This window comes from Scylla paramamosain, chromosome 26 (genome assembly GCF_035594125.1).
Source record: "Scylla paramamosain isolate STU-SP2022 chromosome 26, ASM3559412v1, whole genome shotgun sequence".
In the NCBI taxonomy this organism is placed as follows: Eukaryota; Metazoa; Arthropoda; class Malacostraca; order Decapoda; family Portunidae; genus Scylla; species Scylla paramamosain.
In genome coordinates this window covers 16,213,676-16,226,896 of record NC_087176.1, presented here as the reverse complement: position 1 = coordinate 16,226,896, position 13,221 = coordinate 16,213,676, and the positions used below count along the sequence as shown (strand labels likewise).

At 33.7% G+C, this 13,221-nt stretch overlaps 1 long non-coding RNA gene across 1 annotated transcript; it reads left to right on the top strand.

The window, feature by feature from the left end:
• The first annotated feature begins 205 nt into the window (after positions 1–205).
• On the top strand, positions 206–12,264 carry LOC135113921 (uncharacterized). Its single transcript, XR_010275120.1, has 3 exons — positions 206–287; positions 8,712–8,792; positions 12,166–12,264. It is a non-coding gene; the product is annotated as an uncharacterized LOC135113921 (long non-coding RNA).
• Positions 12,265–13,221: the final 957 nt, after the last annotated feature.

Genomic DNA, 13,221 nt, shown 5'->3' with positions numbered 1-13,221 from the left:
CCACATAATCAATTATTGATCCATTATACTGTCGCGGTTGGGCCAATGACAATTATAGAGCGGCGTCTTTCACATCACCTTGCCTGTGTGTATGTGTGTGTGTGTGTGTGTGTGTGTGTGTGTGTGTGTGTGTGTGTGTGTGTGTGTGTGTGTGTGTGTGTGTGTGTATATAAAGTACAAGGCATGATTTCAGCTGTATTCTTGCCAGATAAGGGACTACCCACTTCAGACCTTGGACAGCCACATCGTGCTCCGTTTCTAGAAATTTATCTTCTTCAAACCCATGGGTAAGTTTATTTTCTCATAATGAAATGAAGTTGTTTTATGATTATGTGTCTCTGTACAGCATCCAGCATTTTTTTTTTTTTTTAGTGAGTATACGTATAACAGTTTTCCTACTCACAAAGAAATCTAATTCAATGAAATATATAACTTGATATAAATAATATTTTCAAAATTTTCTTCAGCGAGATTAGGTGTCAAATACATATGCCACTTTAGTCAGTTAGATGTTTGACTGGTTTATTTATCTGAAGAAAGCCATACGTGTTGTCTTGTGAAAAAAAAAAAAAAAAAAAAATATATATATATATATATATATATATATATATATATATATATATATATATATATATATATATATATATATATATATATATATATATATATATATATATATATATATATATATGCAATGTATTAAAACCTAAAATTGGTGGCTGAACTAAAACCAATTAATCCTCTCGCCAACACTTTGAGTAGTTATGGACTTAAGATATTCACGTTATTTATATATGAACTAGACATACACTGTGTGTAGGAAGTCTTGTTGGATTGAAAAAAAATAATAAAATAAATAAAAATAAACAAGTAAATAAATAAAATAAAAATAACCTTTTCTCAAGAATGTTTACACAATGAAGGATCCTATCTCTACTAATGAGTGTGTATCATACTTACTATTATGTGTCATGGCAAATGTACAATAATTAACTGTTCCTCGTAAAATGAGAAGACGTAGAAAGTAAAAGTATGTTATCTTTCCAATTTTTATTTATTTATTTTCATTGTTAAAACTAATCAATTTAGCAGTTGAATGGAGAAGACTTTTCGTTTTATCTATTCCCAAAGACAACTCCAAATATATTTGCAAATTAATGTTACTTAATCACATTCCATAATTACATATTAATGAATTGAAGATTTGGGATTAACTAAATAAAATCTTCCATTAATGTTTATTATGTTCTAGACCAAACAAGAATATAGGAAAAAATAACATTGATAAGATATGATGTTCCTAGTAAAGAAAACAGTGTTTAACAGAAGTAATCTCTTATAATCTTAGAAAAAATCAATAGAAATCAAAAAGATAATTCATCATTACACTTAACCTTTCCACAAGTTTCATATCTGTAATGCTTCAAAGCAGGTAGAACAGCTATTTAGATTGGATCACCTAGGTGACGGAGAATTCTCCCTGGATCTTTAATATGCACCGTAGCATCAGAAATCAAGTCATCGACCATTGCATCACTTGTCCGAATGATCTCTCGGGACAAGTTGTATACGTAATGTAAGCATATTTTTTTTTTTTTAAGTAAGAGGGCCATAGGTCAAGGGAAAAAACCTATAAAGAAAAATAAAATAAATAAATGCCAGTTCCCAGAGCAATGCAAAATAAAATTATTAAATAGCAAAGGCTAAGTGTTTTGAAACCTCTTTTTTGAGAGAGTTCAAGTCACAGGAAGTAGAAAACACTGAATTAGGCAGAGTTTCTCAGAGAAAGGGATAAATGACTGAGAGGTGTACATAATAGATGTGAGAGAAAGAGGAAAAGTCTTGTGCAGCGAGGACGCGGCAAGCGGGAGGAGGGCAGCCATGCAGTTAGCAAAATTAGAAGAACAGTTAGACTGGAAATAGTGGTAGAAAAAAGCAAGAGATGCAACATTGGGGCGATGAGAGAGAGGCTGAAGAGAGTTAATTAAAGGAGAAGACTTGATAATACGAAAACCTGTAGAGAGTTGGCAGTTGGAGGGGGAGGGGTTACAAAAGCTAGCTAAGAAATTACTCAAAATGCCTAACTTTATAGAATATGTTTTGACTAGAGATGAGATGTGAAGTTTCCAATTTAAATTACAAGTAAAGGAGAGACAAAGGATGTTCATTATAGAAGAAGGGGTCAGTTGAAAGACAGTGTCATTTAAGAAGAGGAGATAGTTATCTCGAAAATTGTGTTCAGTTGATAAATGGATGAATTGTTTCTGAGATAATGAATAATACTAAGTTTGCTGTGGTCTAGTCAGAAATTTTAGAGAGATCAGAAGTCAGGCATTCTGTGGCTTCCCTGTGTAAACTGTTACTTCTAAAGGATTCCATGTCTATGAAAAGACGTGAAAAGTACAGGGTGGTGTCATCAGCGTAGGAGCAGATGGGATAAGAAATTTGGTTTACATCATTGATGAATAATAGGAATAGAGTGGCTGACAGGACAGAACACTGTGGAATACCACTGTTCCTTAGTTAATAGTGACCGTCTACCACAGCAGCAAAAGAACGGTCAGAAAGAAAACTTGAGATTAAGTACAAAAAAAATAGAAGCCGTAGGAGTGTAGTTTGGAAATCAAAGCTTTGTGCCAGAATGTATCAAAAGTATTTGATATGCCTAAAGCAATAGCGAAAGTTTCACCAAAATCCCTAAAAGAGGATGACCGTGACTCAGTAAGGAAAGGCAAAAGATCACCAGTAGAGCAGCCTTGACGGAACCCGTACAGGCGATCAAATATAATGTTGTGAAGTGATAGATGTTTAAGGACCTTCCTTTTGAGGATGGATAAAAAAAAAAAAAATATGAGATGTAGGACCACTACTGGACCGAGATGGATAGTAGGGACCAAGCTAGAGATGACATCTGCTTCTGAATTTACGAATATTTATCTTTCTTACTGTCTAGTTATGTATTGATTATATAGTGCTTGAGTTCCCTTCCTTTTTATTCTTCTGTATCCCTTGAACATTTTATAGGCTCCCATGCACACCTAAATAAATAAAGAAAAAGAAATGTTGTCAGTGTCACTGTCAGTGACACAGCTTGCCGGTCCGGGCAAGGTGTGTATCAACCTTGCATTTACAGCTATTACCATATTAATAATGGGTCTCCCAAAGGACAAATCTTTGTTAAATCCATGCTCTTACATCACCTCCACCCATACTGCTCATGAAACACTATAATACTTCACTTTTACATTTTGAAGTTGTACTGTACTCGAATGTACTCACTCGTAAAATGGTCGAATAAGTGGATTCCAAGTAAGATATAACTACATGTTATTGTGCACTTAAGTATGAGTACATGTACTAACTTTGGCCTAAGCCAAAGTTGGTGCATGCTTTTTTTTTTTTATTATTAATCTCGGATATTATTGTCTCTATTTAGTTTTTTGCAATATATATATATATATATATATATATATATATATATATATATATATATATATATATATATATATATATATATATATATATATATATATATATATATATATATATATATATATACCAGTCCCGAGACGGTACTATACACGTTCCATACCTGATCTTTTCAGGCCTAGTTCAGATAGCGGCCACAGGAAGTTCCATAATAGTGAAAACCAAATGGTATTAACCCTATTATTGATATAATTTAAATAAATAATTTGCTAACTAAAATGAGAAGTTTGAAAAAAAAAAAATGTAAACTCTGATTGCGGATTGCAACACTACGTATTATACACTAGTGATTATTCTCTGAGATACAATGTACCTCCTGAAAAGTGCAAATGTACCACCGGGGGTACAAATGCCCCAGGTTGGAACCCTCTGATATAGTGAGAACCTGCTCGTGAGAGCTGAGCATTATCGACAATAAAATCTTTCTTGGCACTTGGACTAGAACATGACTACTGGATGGTAAAAGCACCTGCAAACTTGTTATTGATCCTCTCCTTGACTATTCTGTCCGTTCTCCAACCAACTATTTCATGGTAAATTGTTTTACTGTTTACATTACATATATTACAAGAACTACAAACACATGCAACATATCAAGTTATTTTTTTTACATGGTTATGGCCAGGAAACGAAAAAAAAAGAAAAAAAAAAATAAGTACCCTTATGAAAGAAAGGGATAAAAAATGCCTACGAGCCATCCTGTCCAGTTCATACAGACTCAAGAATGTTCTGATGCCTTCTTCAAGTTTCTCTATATATATTCATTCAATATTCACGGTCTTTAAAAAATCACTATAGTGTCCCTTGAAATGAAGCAAAAACTAATTTTCTGTACCATATTTTATTCATCGCCGAAATCTGAATGTCAGGAACTACTGACAGCATTTATCTTACTGTACCCGCTACCTTCTCTATCCTCAATTTGGAATCATATCTGGTTGGTGCTTTTAAATACACAGTAGTACGACTTGCACCCATGTCCACACTCTTGAATGTTTTTTTACTATCTACTTGTGATTTCATTGTCGCCTGCATGACTGTGCGTTTTTTTTTTTCTCTCACCCTCTTTTCCTCCTTTGAACAAAGCTCAGCACATCGAACATACCTCAGCACATTTCCTTTCCAGGATTTTGGTCTCAGCCATTTAGACATTTACTAACAGTGCTTGGCATTGGTTTTCACTGACCATCCTTGTATACACTCCTTCACCTTTGCCATTCTCCATTAACTACGACAATTGTTGTAGCACCACTCGTATTCCTGAACGGCTTTGAGATGCCCCCAACATTCTTAAACATTTCTTAACTTGTAACTCGTTAGCACGTTATTTAATTTTAGCTCTTTGTTAGACTCCTCCTAATACAATTTTATATCCGAATCCTGCCTTATATCGCTACAGTAACGCCTTTACCTGTGCAGAGGGCATAGCAGAGGTGATTATGATATTACACCTCCTCTATATGGTATTTGAAACAGTATTACTTTGACATCCCCTGGAATGAATATTGCCTCTGAATCAGAAAACAATCCATTGGCAGTTATAGGGCGCATATGTAAGTCACATAAGCCTGCATCGGTAAATCTCGTAGGATTTAGTTTACATCAGCTTACAGTGGAACTGCTAAGCATAAAGAGGGTACTTATACAGGGTGCATATCTTAACTGTTCATCTCCTGAAATTAAGGCTCCATAGATTTCGGTTGAAGACAATGCCTGTCTGCCGAAAACTGATAATGAAAATAAAATCAAAACTGATTATATATATATATATATATATATATATATATATATATATATATATATATATATATATATATATATATATATATATATATATATATATATATATATATATATATATATATATATATATATATATATATATATATATATATATATATATATATATATATATATATATATATATATATATATATATATATATATATATATATATATATATATTAATTCTTATTCATTTATTTATTATTATTATCATTATTATTATTATTTATTTTTTTTTTATTATTATTATCTTATCTATTTATTTATTTATTTATTTTATTATTTTTTTCTTTTTAACGTAGGAGGGACACCTGCCAAGGGCAACAAAAATCTGAAATGCCGGTCACGAATAGGGCATGGTTAAAAATTGAAGGATAAGTGTCTTGAAACCTGCCTCTTGAAGGAGATCAAGTAATAGGAAGGTGGAAATACAAAATGAGGAAGGGAGTTCCAGAGTTTACCAGAAAAGGGAATGGATGATTGGGAATATTGGTTACTTCTTGTATTAGAGAGGTGGACTGAACTGAGGTGAGAGAAAGAAGAAACTTATGCAGCGAGGCCGCAGGAGGAGGAGAGGCATGCAGTTAGCAAGATCAGAAGAGCAGTTAGCATGAAAATAGCTGTAGAAGATAGCAAGACATAAAACATTTCGGCGATGAGAAAGAGGCTGAAGACAGTCAGTTAGAGGAGAAAAAATGATGAAACAAAAAAATATTTGATTCCACCCTGTCTAAAAGAGCGCTATGAGTGGAATCCCCCCCCGACATGTGGAGCATACTCCATACATGGACGAATAAGGCTCTTGTACAGAGTTAGCAGCTGGGGTGAAGAGAAAAACTGGCAGAGACGTCTCAGAACACCTAACTTCATAGAAGCTGTTTTAGCTAGATATAAAATGTGAAATCTTCAGCTTAGATTATAAGAAAAGGACAGACCGAGGATGTTCTGTGTAGAAGACGGGGCCAGTTGAGTGTCATCAAAGAAGAGGGGATAATTATCTAGAAGGTTGTGATGAGTTGACACATGGAGGAAGTGAGTTTTTGAGGCATTGAATAAGTTTGCTCTGCCCTGATCAGAAATTGTAGAGAGATCAGAAGTCAGGCGTTTTATGGTTTCCCTGCATGAACTGTTTACTTCCGGAAGGGTTGGACGTCTGTAAAAAGACGTCGAAAAGTACAGGGTGGTATCATCAGCGTATGAGTGGATAGGGCAAGAAGTTTGGTTTAAAAGACCATTGATGAATGATAGGAAGAGAGTGGGTGACAGGTCAGAACCCTGAGGAACACCACTGTTAATAGATTTAGAAGAACAGTGACCGTCTACCACAGCAGCATTAGAACGGTCAGAAAGGAAACGTGAGATGAAGTTACAGATAGAAGCTGTAGGAGGGTAGTTTGCAAATCAAAGCTTTGTGCCAGACTCTATCAAAAGCTTTTGATATGTCTAAGGCAATACCAAAAGTTTCAGCAAAATCTCTAAAAGAGGATGACAGAGACCCAATAATATAAGCCAGAAAATCATCAGTAGAACAGCCTTGGCGGATCGCATACTGGCGATCAAACAAAAAGGTTCTGAAGTGATAGATGTTTAAGAATATTCCTGTTGAGGATAGATGAAAAAATTTTAGATAGGCAGGAAATTTAAGCAATAGGACGGTAGTTTGAGGGATCAGAACGGTCACCCTTTTTAGGAATAGGCTGAATGTAGGCAAACTTCCAGCAAGAATGAAAAGTAGATGTTGCCAGACAAAGTTGAAAGAGTTTAACTAGGCAAGGTGCAAACATGGAGGCTTAGTTTCGGAAAACAATAGGAGGGATCCCATCAGGTCCATAAGCTTTCCGAGGGTTTAGGCCAGCGAGGGCATGGAAAACATCATTGCGAAGAATTTTAACAGGCAGCATGAAGTAGTCAGAGGATGCAGAAGAGGGAGGAACAAGCTCTTAATCGTCCAAGGTAGAGTTTTTAGCAAAGGTCTGAGCGAAGAGTTCAGCTTTAAAGATAGGTGTAATAGGAGTGGTACCATCCGATTGAAATAAAGGAGGGGAAGAAGAAGAAGTAAAGTTATTGGAAATGTTTTCGGCTAGATCTCAGAAGTCACAAGGGGAGTTACATCTTGAAAGATTTCAACATTTTCTATTAATGAATGATTTTTTAGATAATTTGAGAACAGACTTAGCATGGTTCCGGGCAGAAATATAAAGTGCATGAGATTCTAGTGGTGGAATGTTCAAGTACCTTTTGAGGGCCATCTCTCTATCATGTATAGCAAGAGAACAGGCTGTGTTAAACCATGGTTTGGAAGGCTAGGTCGAGAAAAAGAGTGAGGGTATACGTCTCCATACTAGACACTATCACCTCTGTTATGCACTCGACACACATGGCAGAGACAGGTCTCTGCCATGGAAGCAGTAGTCATTCCAAGGAAAATAAGCAAAATACCACCTCAGGTACCCAAAATAATCAGAGGCAAAAAGCCAGAGGCACCTCCGCTTAGGGGGATCCTGAGAAGGGATTGGAACGATAGGACAAGATACAGATATGAGATTGTGATCGGAGGAGCCCAGCCGAGAAGAGTGGGTAACAGCACAAGCAGAAGAATTAGATATTAGGAAAAGGTCAAGAATGTTAGGCATATCTCCAAGACGGTCAGGAATACGAGTAGGGTGTTGCACCAAATGCTCAAGGTCATGGAGGATAGCAAAGTTGAAGGCTAGTTCACCAGGATGGTCAGTGAAGGGAGAGGAAAACCAGAGCTGGTGGTGAACATTGAAGTCTCCAAGAAAGGAGATCTCCGCCTAAGGGAAGAGAGTCAGAATGTGTTCACTTTGGAAGTCAAGCAGTCAAAGAATCTCTTATAGTCAGAGGAGTTGGGTGAGAGGTATAAAGCACACATAATATATATATATATATATATATATATATATATATATATATATATATATATATATATATATATATATATATATATATATATATATATATATATATATATATATATATATATATATATATATATATATATATATATATGAATTCCATAAAAACGGAGGTTTCAAACCACTTTTTGACTACTGCTTCGGACCCTAAGTGGAGACCGGCATCTCATTTTTTTTTTATTGTATTTTATTTTTTTATTGTATTTTTGTTGCTCTTCGCCGGTGTTCCTTCTACATAAGACAAAAAAAAAGAAAAAAAATATCTATCTATCTATCTATCTATCTATCTATCTATCTATCTATCTATATATATATATATATATATATATATATATATATATATATATATATATATATATATATATATATATATATATATATATATATATATATATATATATATATATAATCACAGGTATAAAAATTTAATATTGTTTTGCCTATACGAGGGATATCATCCAATGTAGTGATTAAAGAATACACGGCTTCTCATTACCGTAGGATCCTCCCCGGCGAACTGCCGCTCCTCTCGTCCAACTTGCCTGGCTGAGAGGTTCTTGATGGTGTGGATGTGGGAAAAAGGTACGCCACCACATGTGATTGCCAGGGACCTCAACACTAGTCTCACCACAGTGTACAGGTGGATCAGAAGATGGAGGCAGCATGGCTCAGTCAGAAACAAACCTCGCAGTGGAAGACCAAGAAATTCCCGGAATAATTTTTTTTTTCTCGAGGACAAAACTAATGTCACAAATAAATGTCTTGAAAAATTCACAAACACACCAGGCAGCTATACACCTGGACAAAAGAATAGCTGAAAAACACTCAATGCGAGACTCATATCAGAATTACGTATACATTTATAATAAGGAACAATACGATGATATGGAGACAGATAAGATTATGTTTTAAATTTACTCTTAAATTTTGTATCAAATAAAAAGTATGTATAACATTGTTACACATATATAAATTCTGATATATATATATATATATATATATATATATATATATATATATATATATATATATATATATATATATATATATATATATATATATATATATATATATATATATATATATATATATATATATATATATATATATATATATATATATATATATATATATATATATATATATATATATATATATATATATATATATATATATATATATATATATATATATATATATATATATATATATATATATATATATATATATATATATATATATATATATATATATATATATATATATATATATATATATATATATATATATATATATATATATATACACACACACACACACACACATACACACACACATATACACAAACAATCACACACAAACACACACAGACACACATACACACACACACACACACACACACACACACACACACACACACGCACACACACACACACACACTCACACACACACACACACACACACACACACACACACACACATAGGTAATGAATTATAAAATAACTGACAGTTTTACATAACATTATTACCATTGGTTGCATAGGTTTAAACGTCACATAATATCAAATTCATTACTCTTGGACCCATCACTATTTTAAGCCTAATATCGCACACATTACTCTGGAAACGGCTTCAATGATAATCATTAGTTTCTCCACGAAATATATACAACCCCACCACCCAAAAAAATAAAAAAAAAAATAAATAAATAAATAAAAAAATAAATAAATAAATGGATTACCTTAACATTTTTTATTTATTATACATTACATTACAAACTCTTAAGCTCTGCCTACGCATACTGTGATAGGCAGCCTGCTCATATTTTGTCACCCTCTCTGGCCGAACATTTATATATGCTTTCCATTTGTCAACTTTATATATATATATATATATATATATATATATATATATATATATATATATATATATATATATATATATATATATATATATATATATATATATATATATATATATATATATATATATATATATATATATATACATATTTATTTATTTATTTATTTTTAAGACGTACAACATCGCATCTTAGAGCGACCTTTGTCCAGGAAAGGTTTTTATCGTAAGGTTTACACTGCAACACGTCTATATGCTACAATATCCCCTTAATATTTGTTTTCGTTCACGAAAATACGCGATAGTGATTAACCATGAAATCTGACTGAAGCTGATTGTAAGTGATTTATCTATTTATTTTATTTATCTATTTATTTTTTTTCGAATGAACCAACATTTAACATCATGATTTTCTTCTATATCGGAGATGGTTTGGATATGTTGTGCTAAATGTTTCAAGAGCCATTAATGTTATAAAGTGGCTCTCAATTTTATTTTTTTTTTTTTTAAAGAGATAATATGCTTTTAGTTGACTTTTTATGAAATTGGTTTATATTAGATCGAAATTTTAGGTGCCCTGAAATTTACGCCTTTGACATTAATAAACGCACTGATATTTATCATCTTCCATCAACAGACGCTAGAAATGCATACCTACCAATTTCTTCATTAGCGTTCTTTTAAGGCATACAGTCACAAGAACAGTGTTTTGAACCCAGGGAAATAAAAATAAAATTAGCATTTAATGCACCACTTATACTGTTCTTAGACAATGGCGCATAGGTAAATGAAAAACACCATTCTAGGGAAAATATGCAAATAATTCCATTAAATGTAGAACAGTGGCTTATCGTCTCACAACGAATAGCTTCGTGGACTTCGACGTCTGTGGGCCTCAAGCAACTCAGGCAACTCCCAGTTGATCTTCTTAATGGCAACTAGCTCTCCCGAAGCCGTTGGATCTCCTCCACCCTCTCACCTTTGAGAATGAAAGACCTCATTGGAGAAAAAGCTGGCTAAGCCACTCGCTACATACTTTTACGACCAACGATGGCATATTCTGATATTCATATACTTTCGAATATAATACGTGTGTGTATTCTCATTCATATTCGAGTAACTGATATAAAAAATACTTTAATTCATATTTTATTATGAACATACGAGAAACTTGTTCTTCGTCTTCAAATAATATGAATTGATTAATCAGAAATCACAAATGCGTTGTTTCTAATTACTCAGTGGCATTTATTTCTTTTTAATTTAAAAGTGGTTCTAATCTAGGGCTACAAAACTTAAAAAAAAAAAAAAAGGGATCCACCGAGGTGACACTTCTTGAAAGAAAGGGCCAAAAAAAGTCTTGAAACATTTATCTTGAAAGAATCCAAGTCATGAGTAGGGAGAAATACAGAAGCAGGAAGGAGTTCCCGAGTTTGCCAGTGAAAGGGACGAAAAAGTTAAAATACTGATTAGCCAAATTATCAAGGTCAGTAAGCAGGACAGAACAAGAAGCAATGGGTTCAAGCTTAAAAACGTCAAACTTTAAACAAAGATAGGAAGGAATCGCTTCTCAAATAGAACGGGAGATGACTGGAATAGACTCAGTAATCTGATTGTTAGTGCTGCGTGATCAGGGAGCTTTAAAAGAAAACTATACATTTATGGATTTATGGGAATGAAAGGGGAGGAATATGTAGTTGTGTTTCAAAGAGGGACTGTCAAGTGTAAAACTGACGGCTTCTTACAGCTTCCTTTATTTTCTTGTGTTCTTGTGATACGGGACATAAATTTGTGATTTTTTTTTTTTTTTAATGTTCAATTGTTTTTCTTAGAAATTTCTAGTATATTCCAATTTATTCTTTATAATTACTTCTTACATACAATACTTAGGGAAGATTAAGGTCTGTGAGCAGGTTTAGCTTTGAGGACTAAGATCTGAAGGTAGGCTGTGAATATCTTGTAATAATATGCAAAACTCAACATATATTACGTATCATTAAATAACATGTTTCTGAAACAGTTATACTATGTGCAACACAGCAAACACACATCAATACAAAGAATCAACTGAATATTCAAAAACTTTTTCTTACAGCTCATATGTGAAAGACAATGAAGTTTTGCAAACTACTGCTGACTTTCCTAATAGGTAATGGGATACATCCGTCTCCCATTATGGCAACCCTGGACTACAGTAAGTTAACATATAAAATATAGTATGTATCGAGTGTCCCAAGAGATGTTATCAAAGTAAGTATTTTTGTTATTTTATTTTTTACTTCATTTTTTAATGCACAAGAGACTGGGATTGTTTGTTTGTAAGTGATCCAGTAATGACACTCATTACTTTGATCTTCGATTGATGGCTTAGAGAGAGAGAGAGAGAGAGAGAGAGAGAGTTTATGTGTGTGTGTGTGTCATTCACCTACGGTCGTCTGCTGGTCACCCAGCCAGCCGTTACCCTACGGCAGAGGGTTCTCAAATATTTCCAACCTGGGCCCCGAAAGTGCTCAGAGCTCATACTGTAGTGACTGATCATTGGGTAGGGCTGAGACCACACAAGGGACAACGAGGCCACAACCCCTCGGGTTACATCCCGTACCTACTTGCTGCTAAGTGAACAGGGGGTACACGTAAAAAGGCTCGCCCATTTGCCTCGCCGCGCACGGGACTCGAACCCGGACCTTCTGGGATGTGAACCGAGCGTGCTGACCAATACACTACGCGGTGTGTGTGTGTGTGTGCACCTTATTTTTATTTAAAAAAAAAAAAGTGCCCCTGTAGAATATGGCAGTATGAAATGCCAAATTTTTCTCCTCTCTTTCCTCCTGCTTCTACTTGCCTTGCTGTTTCATTCATATATTTCTCTTTGCTTGGCCCTAGCTCTAATACATGGAATCGCGTCTTTTTTTTATTTTTTTTTTATTATGCATTTCATTTTTCTACATCTTATGACATGTCCAACAACTTCCATCTATCTTATTTTTAAATTTACCATTATTTATTTATTTTTTTCGATAACCATTCTCCTTACTTTTCATTTTCTTTTTTTTTTTTATTCCTATTTGTCCACGATATTTTTAAGAATCTTCTCCAGCACTACATTTCGGATGCTTCTAAATTCTTCATATGATCGTTACGACCAAACATA